The sequence below is a fragment of the Ornithodoros turicata genome, chromosome 1 (assembly GCF_037126465.1).
Source record: "Ornithodoros turicata isolate Travis chromosome 1, ASM3712646v1, whole genome shotgun sequence".
Taxonomy (NCBI): Eukaryota; Metazoa; Arthropoda; class Arachnida; order Ixodida; family Argasidae; genus Ornithodoros; species Ornithodoros turicata.
In genome coordinates, this window is record NC_088201.1 from 145,884,754 (window position 1) to 145,893,724 (window position 8,971).

Genomic DNA, 8,971 nt, shown 5'->3' on the forward strand with positions numbered 1-8,971 from the left:
GTTAGACTTTTCGCGGTTAATATTTTTGCTGAATTGTTCAGCATTCAAATGTGACAGTTAAAGGGAACTTTAATCAAGTGAACATGCATCTACGCGCCTATAATATTCATACTGGTGAATTGGAACTCCACCGCGCTCAACTGAAGCCATGTTCCTTTGGTCCGGGTGGTTGTCATATTGAAAACCAACCAGAAAAAAAACCGGAAATACGAAGACTTAAAACGGGAGCCCAAGAAACAAATATAGCACCCCAACGCATACATGCAACGTGGGTCAGTGTGGCCGTAATACCCTCTACTACAAAGAAAAAAAAATTCTCCTGTATACGAAAAAACACCCTCGAGATTTTTTAATATGTTGTAGAGGAAGGCTCGTTCTATATAACTGCTTTGGTTTCAGGCGTCTCTTCCGACCTCTTCATTGCGTGTTTTACGCTCGATTGTAGCGAATTTTGGAAAAATCGCATACTTCCTCTTTTTTTCCTGCAATGACTACAAGAGTTACGTGTCTTGCGACTTTTCCTACTGAAGTGTTCCACGAGGCCTTGTCAGGGAAAAATATTCCTTAAAATTTAATGGTTTAATTTTCCACCAAAAAATCGCGAAGTAGGAGCAAAATTGCGAAACTTCCGGCCTTTGTATACCAGCACCGATTACAGTACGACAACCGGGATTTGAACGCTGTATAGAGGATGCCTTCCTCTATACGCAAAAGAAAACCGCACATTTCTAGGTGCTTTCCATGAGCCGTACCTGCTGTTCACGCCAGGCACGGTTTGCGCCAGCGCTGCGAACTTTGCTCGTGTCTAGCACCCGCCACATTGAGATTTGGGAAGAAATGTTTCGTGGTGTGTCGTTTTGCACTATTACGGACTGCTAAAAAAAATTGTCGTAAAAATTTGCGATAGTTTTGTGAGGGCCGAGCAGGTCCGTTGGATCATTTCGCGTGGAATCGCCAAGGTGCAATATCTCGAGAAGACGGTGAATTCTCTTCCAAAGACTCATCATCCACGATATCATGAGGATCAAAAAAGCAGAACACGTATCTCGGCATTGAAAAAGGAAGAAACACTAAGAAAACGTGCGCCATGGAGCGTGGATGAAAAATACTTACTTTCGAAGCGAGCGACGCGAAGACTTTACTTTACTGCTGCCTCTTTACACATCCTCCACACTGATATCAGGGATGGGACACTCCCATTGATCGCAATGGGGACGTTTTTCGGGCAGCAGTAGCGCCAAATACGACCCCAGTGGTTGCAAGAACAATTCTGCGCATGCGCATTCGCTATGATTTTGGATAAGGCGGCGGGTACCGCATTCGTCCGAGGAAGCTGTTTTTCATGCTTATCCAACATGGCGGAGCACTCTGCGGCCTCTCCGGAGCTGCGGTTCTGTGCATTTCATTTATTATTCTACTGGTTTACAAGGCAGACGTCAGAAAGTGACAAACACACATATTGGAATGGAAGCACTCTATTCATCAAGCTTATTCATAGATATGCAAATATGTCACTACTTTTCTCGAAATCGCTGCACAGACGTTGCAAAAAAGTGTAATTACATAGTTGACAAACACATCACAGGGTTTCTTCGCAACAAGTCTCTTCTGGAGCAGGCATGCTTTGTGACTTGTTTTCCAGTATCATGAAGCTTGGCTTTCAGGCGGTCTTTATATATTTGCAAGTTTTTTTGGCATGTCCAATGTTGATTTGTGTACGTACACAACGCTTCCGGGAAAGCAGTTTCGGTGCTCTGCACCTCGAAGGAGCTGAAAATAATCGATCCAATGTGAATCATGCAATTCCTGTTTCTGCACGCTCTAACGACCTTTGCAGAGATATTAGTATTGTTACCAGTGCGCTTCTACTTGGCGTATGTCCGTGTATCCGGAACTGGAGTCTATCATATCTGCGCAATACAAAATCGCATAACAGTTCACCCACCCACACATTCATCATAACTCATAATATTTCTACGGTTGCTTACTTTGAAAAATACAGGTTGGTACAAAGCGCACACTAACGCACCAGCTTCCACCCTCCACTGCTGCCACTCCAACGGTCAACGGTTGAAAGCTCGCGGCCAAAGTTTCGGATTGCTTGCTGGCGGTTGAAGGAATGTGACCACGGGACACACACATTCTAAATCGAAGAGAACGAGTTTACTCAAAGAAACGTAGGCTCGCACTTTGTTCAGTTGTTGTAGAAGAAGTACACCTATTAAGTCGGTTTTTGTTTTCGTAATGAAGAAGACTTGGGAAGTGATGGCGCCCCAATCGATACTACCGTGGCGACACACTTGGCGCGGCCGCGAATCTCTCGTAGTGGCCCTCCTGTGCTTATATAGCGGCGATCTCGCTGCATGCCCCAACATGCGCAGGTATGGGGAGTCGTGATAGCCTAAAAATAACTTGCTCTGCATGTTCAAGGTCGCAGCTTGCCCTTGGCTCTATGTAATGCTCAGATACTAGCATTTCTGCTCAAATACCCATAACTGCAAGATTAAGCACTGCTTCATCAACATATCGAGTACCCAACAAAATCTAACAAACAAACCCACTTTCCCTGATAGAACACTATTCAGCTTTACCAAGCAGCTTTCTTCTGCGTAAACGCAGCGAAAAAAGAAAAGAGTAGTGAAACATTACACACACTTTTGCTCGAATAGCTATAACTGTGAAAAAAACCGGATCAAACGCTGATAAACTGAGAAGGAGGCACTCATTTCTGCCATCAGATAATTCTAGCATAATGCCAAATACACAGTCGCGTTGTCCCTGCGTAAATAAAGCACAGAACAAGGGTACAAAACATCCCTTAAGCGAGCAGGGAAAGTCACTTCTGGTCGGACAGCATAATACGATAAAGTCTGAATTTTTACCAAGAAAACCAAGCTTGAACGTCGCTACGAGCGTGACAGACACATACTAACGAACAACAAACAAACAAACACTCCTATTCAGTTCTGCTGATAGAATTGGAGCTAAGGGCGTGAACCACACGATAAGAACAAAACACACCGCTTCAGGAAGGTATATCAAATGCAGCGCAACAGGATCCGCGTACAGGGCTCATACAGCCTACAGGGCTCATGAGCCCTGTAGGGGCTGTACAGGGCTCATAAATAGCCTGCCCAAAACAAGGACTTCACCAGGTTCGCGAGGCAATTCCATTAAAAACGCTTGTCCAATCCTACAAATCAAATCAAATCAAAATATTTTTATTTGGAGCTCTAGATACATGATAGGTGTGCGGCAGCGAGGACAAGGCCTGTGTACTGCTGTCCCGAACATGATAGAACACAGCAAGAAACGCGCTTCTTGGTATTGTAATGCATGTTTTGTAATTGTAGGTATAGATTGTAATCCAAACGCGACAACACTTTTTCCATGCAATAGCACATGAATTTATGACCCTTGTCACACAAAAAGGCAACCACAAAGAACTTGTTTGCCAAGTGCGGTCCCAGCTCCACAGAACCCCACGAACACTGTTACTTTTTTTTTTTTGTAGTCACAACGCGCAAACAGAAAGTCTATTAACAACCACATAAATCCGTATTTTTCCTGAGGTCAATAATTATCTTACCATCGTCAAAAGGTGGTACACACATATATGGGAACGCGAAACAATAAGCATTCGCTGCGGATATAATACATATCGCCAGTCGACCGTCGCGAACCAAAAAAGAAAGACAGCAACTCTGGAATGCATGAAAGATGAAAGTCACTGAAAAGGTTAGCCAGCCTCAGAACATCAGTTCCTTCATGTTCTGGAATGCATGTTGACTATACATAAAAAAAATGGGGCAGTGCTTTTGTGCAGCAATTATAATACCGAATGGGATTCATTTCTTTTTACTTTTATTTGCAAGAATATATTATTAGAAGAATGTATATTTTGCAAGAATACTATTGAGTGGAACGGGTAAATGAGAACGTCATTGGCTACACGCTGTACCTCTCATCCTTTTCAAACGAAATCAGTTTGCATATGTTCATAAGCATACAACCTTTCACTAAATAGGTGAGTCGCTAACGACTCACATAAAGTAAAATAAAATAGTCATTCCATCATCATTGACTGCTTGCTTTAGTACCCAATAGAGCAATGCGCGCCCATCAACACGCCTTGGCCACTGGCCACGCGTTTGCTGTTCCAAGCGATGCACTACCGGGGAGACAAATTACATCGCGACGCTGTGCAACTCCTGTAACGTGGCATGCACGACGAGAGAAAAATTACCGATCATGGTGGCACAATCTGGCCTACGATTTGTCCGGACTGCTGCGGGAATTTCACCTTCTCGGTTGGAAGCGAGCTCCCTTCATCGTGGTCAGTTCCATGGAAAATATTCGATCGTTCGAAATTTGCTCCTTCCTATTCAGACACACCATGCAGTACCTAAATTCGTCGCTGGGAGAGTTCGTGGAAACCGTTAAATCCATGGGGGGCGCAGAAGCGTTCCAGTGCCTGAAGCAGGTATTTGGAGACAACTACGAAATTTTGCTTCGTAAATGTGTATTCCCGTAACGTTAATTCTTTCGCGGTGTACAACGAATTGGCTCTTCCGGCAAAATCTGCCTTCCAAAATGATATCAAGGGGAAGGATATATGCGAGGAAGGCTACCAGTACGCGCTGCAAGTATTTGAACGTTTTGGATGCTCGAATCTGAGGGATTATAATGCATTGTACCTAAAAGCGGATGCCCTATTTCATGCTGACGTAATGCAGCACTTCCGACCACTGTGCTACGACGCGCGGATTGGAATTGCTTCATTGTGTTTCTCTGGCGTCCTATTCGTGGCAATGCGCTCTAAATTACACGCAGGCAAAATTGGGGTTAATCATCGACGAGGACATGTACAGAACCATCGAATCGGGTGCTAGGGGCTGCTAACAACCCTCTGTGTAGTGGCTATGACCCCGATAAAGAGGAGGTGTACATATCATACATAGATTAGACAATTTTTACGGACAATCTTACCTGGATAATCTTTACGGATTCAGTATGATAAAGCACCTCCGCGTTGGCGATTTGGAGTGGGTAGAGGACTTTAGCTCCGTTGATTTTATGCATCACCCCACGGATTCGGACGTGGGGTACGTATATGTGTCCGACTTGGAGTACCAAAATATATCCACGCTACTAACGCGGTACTTCCCCCTCGCTCCCGAGAAGGTGGTAGTCCCAAAGGAATTGCTCTCGCCATTCCAGCGAGGGCTTCACGAATAATTAATGTATCAGCCAATTAACAACACAACGCTGATGATCACGTGCAAGGACAAGATCGAGTACGTCTTTCGTTACGCACTGCTCACACTCTATTGTACAGGGTGGGTGCAGATAAAGTAGCCAAACATTGTCGCACATTGCTCGTTTCCAGCATACCGTACGAACTTCCTGCGGCGCTGGACGGTGCATTTATGCAGTGGAAATCGAGAAAAATATCGTGGTAACGAAACTCTGCGCAATAAAATCGTTAAGAAGGTGAACTTCGCTCCGTGTATTTCACATGGGACATTGCAGTATAGCACAGCTGCATCGCCCTATACCGCTGCACGGTTAAATTCTAAACACCCTTTTGGGATGTAATCGCGCGATACCATAACTAACACCCTTTAGGGTGTAAATAAACACAGAAAAAAATACGCCCCTCAAAAAGGGTGTCTTCAATCCAGTATCTTACACCCTTTTGGAGGGTTCGATAACTAACACCCTTTTAGGTGTAAATGTACACCCCTAGTAAACATTACACCATCAAAAATTAAAAGGTGTATTTTCCGTAGAGTGTCACTCTGCAAGCACATGAAAATGGAAAAAGCACAGCTTCATTCAACTGAACATCATTACATACACCGACTAGAAATGTCGCGTGTGACTTATCATACACAAAACATTACAGATCAATGATCGGTCAGGTTTCTTGACACATCACGTCCAAGTTTTTCTCGGTGGTAGTTGGCACAACACTCTTGTGCTTTTTAGCATGTCGACATTGCTAACAAACAAAGATATCGATGTTTTTCGCTGTGCTCTTCAGCTACTTTGGGTATATCCACTACGGTTGTGAGAACGGAGTCCGCCAATCTTCGAATCCTAGGCAAGATTTTAAGCTTCAGGAATTCGAATCTACCAACAACATCTGTATCTTGACATTCAAGCAGGCACTCTCACATTACAGGTTTAAATGTAGCATGGTTTTGCTTTTGATTATTTCTTAGTTTTATGAAAACAATTCAGACTCCAGAATTTATGCATTTCCTCTAGTCGATGAACAACATGTTAAAAGAAGTTAGATTTAAGAAGTATTTGGTTATGTTTTCTAGTGAAAGTGAACAATTATTTAACTTGTTTTTCATTAAACAAATATATCATATTCTGTACCGTACTTAGATACTTAAATTCTTTTCAAACTCTTATTTAAAGAAAGGGTTCGAAAGATTCGTGGATTCGCAGAACTTTCATTGGATTCGGATTCGCAAAATTCTGGATCCGTCCCAAAACAAACACACACACATGAACGAGCTGGTACAAAGTGTGAGCTTTCCAAGCTTATGCAAGCAACTGTATACGACGGCTTCATTTCCAGTCCTCTATTTCACGGTCCGTGCGAGAGCCTCGGTAAGATATCCTGTGGCCTCTAAAAAAATATGAACAAAAATAACCGGATCTGCTCTTTAACCACATATTTGCTGCCAGGCTGAAACAGCAGAGCCACATGATTAAAGGCGACTCTTCTCTACGTTCATTCGAAGCATTACAGAAGCCGAATCTTGCACATGCTCTTAATTATTCGTCTATTGCATTTCTTTAAAATCATACCGAAACCATGATAAGACACTGTGGAAAGGTACAAGAGGCAGACCCACACTTCGCGTCCGAGTGTCACGTGACCATCCTCGGCCACAAAGGTTTTCCTGCGACTCATATTCTAAGATAACGCCTCTTCATTAGTAACGTGATGCGCGGACGCAAAGGGTGGGTCCTCCTCTTGCACTCTTCTAGTCTCCCATCATGGACTCCAGAGAAATTAGCGAGTTAAATCATTAAGACCACATGCAAGATTTGGTATCTATAAAACTTCGTATGGATGTAGAGAACAGCCCACAATCATGCTGCTGTCTTATTTCAGCGTTGCAAAAAAAAAAAAAACGCTATTAAATAGCTGATTCAGTATTTTTTATGGATCATTTTAGGAGTCAGAGGACATCTCCACCGGGTTGTCACATGACCGTGAAACACAGATATGAATGCCAAACCTAGAAGCCTCATAGCTGCTCTATAACAGTCTTTACAAAGTAATAAAAGAAAGTACAAAACATTAAATATGTACTTATGCGGCACTCACTGTTTTCTTCATTAGATTTGTGACGTGTGCCACACTGAAGCTCCATGAAAGTTATTAAGAAAGTGTAGTTAGTACTTTTTTTCCAGTACTTAACCAGGAAAAGCCCATTACTACCAGTTACTTACCATTACTCAGTAAACGTTGCAGCAATTCCCTCTTCCGCATCAATAACACGGACGGCCTCCACCCTACCAACATACATGTGCAACTGCTGGGCATCTTCAAGTCAATCCCCTGTGCATCAGATGCATGGTGTTAGGGGCATTTCGTCAACCTGCACACCAGAAAGTATTTTGCCAATTTAACATCCTCCGTCGGAATTATATTACAATGTATCTTTTTCCTTTTAGCGCTCCAGCAGCATATTTCTTGTTTAATTCTCTTCACTTTGCTTTAACATGAATCAGGTCTAACATGCTGTAGTGTGCAGTCCCACGACTAATTTACTTATTTTGTCTCTGAGTAGATTTAGGCATTCTACAATGTGTTCACTTTTATTTATTTTTTTATTTTTTCATGCACCCTCTGGCTAACTAAGCGGAGTTTCACTAATAGCATGCACAATGTCATGTGCTATAATAAAGCAGTAAATGATTATTTGCATGGAAACTCCAGTGACAAGGAAAACTCACTTGTTCGTGCAGGAAAACTCCAGCATCTTTCGCATGCAGGGAGCTACTCAGAATCTGCAGTGCAGCTACAGGGAGACTATCAGTGAATATAAACAGTAAATAATATAAATAGTAAGTAAATATAAACAGTAAATAAATAGTAAATAAACAAACAGTAAATATCAAGACTCATTCATACATCTATTCTCGACCGAAAAGAGAAACTGCCCCGAAAGAAAAAAATCCATAAAATAGAACGTCCCATACATATGGCGAGGTTGGATATGATGAGCAGTTTCTGGGAAAGCACTTTTATAATCATACTGAGACCAAGTGACAGCTTACCAGGAATGAACTCCTACCAAGCCTTCGTCCTCGTCACAAGTTGGTGTCTCAAAGAACAATTTTAATGCAACCAAATTTACTTCCACCTTCTTCACTGTTTGTACTTTCGTTCTCTCCATCCTGCTATTGTGTATAGAGATCATACTTTATAGCGCTAAAACGTGGTACAAGACTTAAAAACAGCTACCACACCGATGACTACCTGTCACTGATTTCTAACTGCATCCATTCTAGTCTCTTACACTTCGGCTCGTGGAAAAGGTTAAAAGAGAATATACTATTCATAAAGTGGCGCTTCAAAGCCATCGATTCAACGCAACTTACATTTTTGCATGGTTTTGAGCACTGAAAAGCGAGCGGAACTGATTATTTTTAGGAGCCCGCAACTTCGAGACGCAGCCACTAGAACTTGGAGGAAGGAAAACTAAGGAGGGAGCACGACCGTTTCTTTCCGAATCACAAACGTGTAGTGGAAGTGACGACATATAGTACGCGTCATGAGGACGTCATATCGATCAAGTGACTGGAGGCAGCCAATCTGCGGTGAGCCTTCGCCACAACTGGGACAAACTAACTGGGGCAGCTGCCGGCGTGAATGGTGGTTTCTGGCGCCCGGCGAGATGCTAGCAATAAGAGATAGATATGAGATACTAGCAGTTAA

General features: G+C 42.8%; 1 long non-coding RNA gene across 1 annotated transcript; it reads right to left on the minus strand.

Annotated features, from left to right (window-relative positions):
- Positions 1-7,546: 7,546 nt before the first annotated feature.
- LOC135370585 (uncharacterized) lies at positions 7,547-8,661 on the minus strand. The gene is made up of 3 exons (XR_010415390.1): positions 8,311-8,661; positions 7,987-8,062; positions 7,547-7,588 (listed from the first exon to the last, which is right to left on the minus strand). It is a non-coding gene; the product is annotated as an uncharacterized LOC135370585 (long non-coding RNA).
- Between the last annotated feature and the right edge of the window lie 310 nt (positions 8,662-8,971).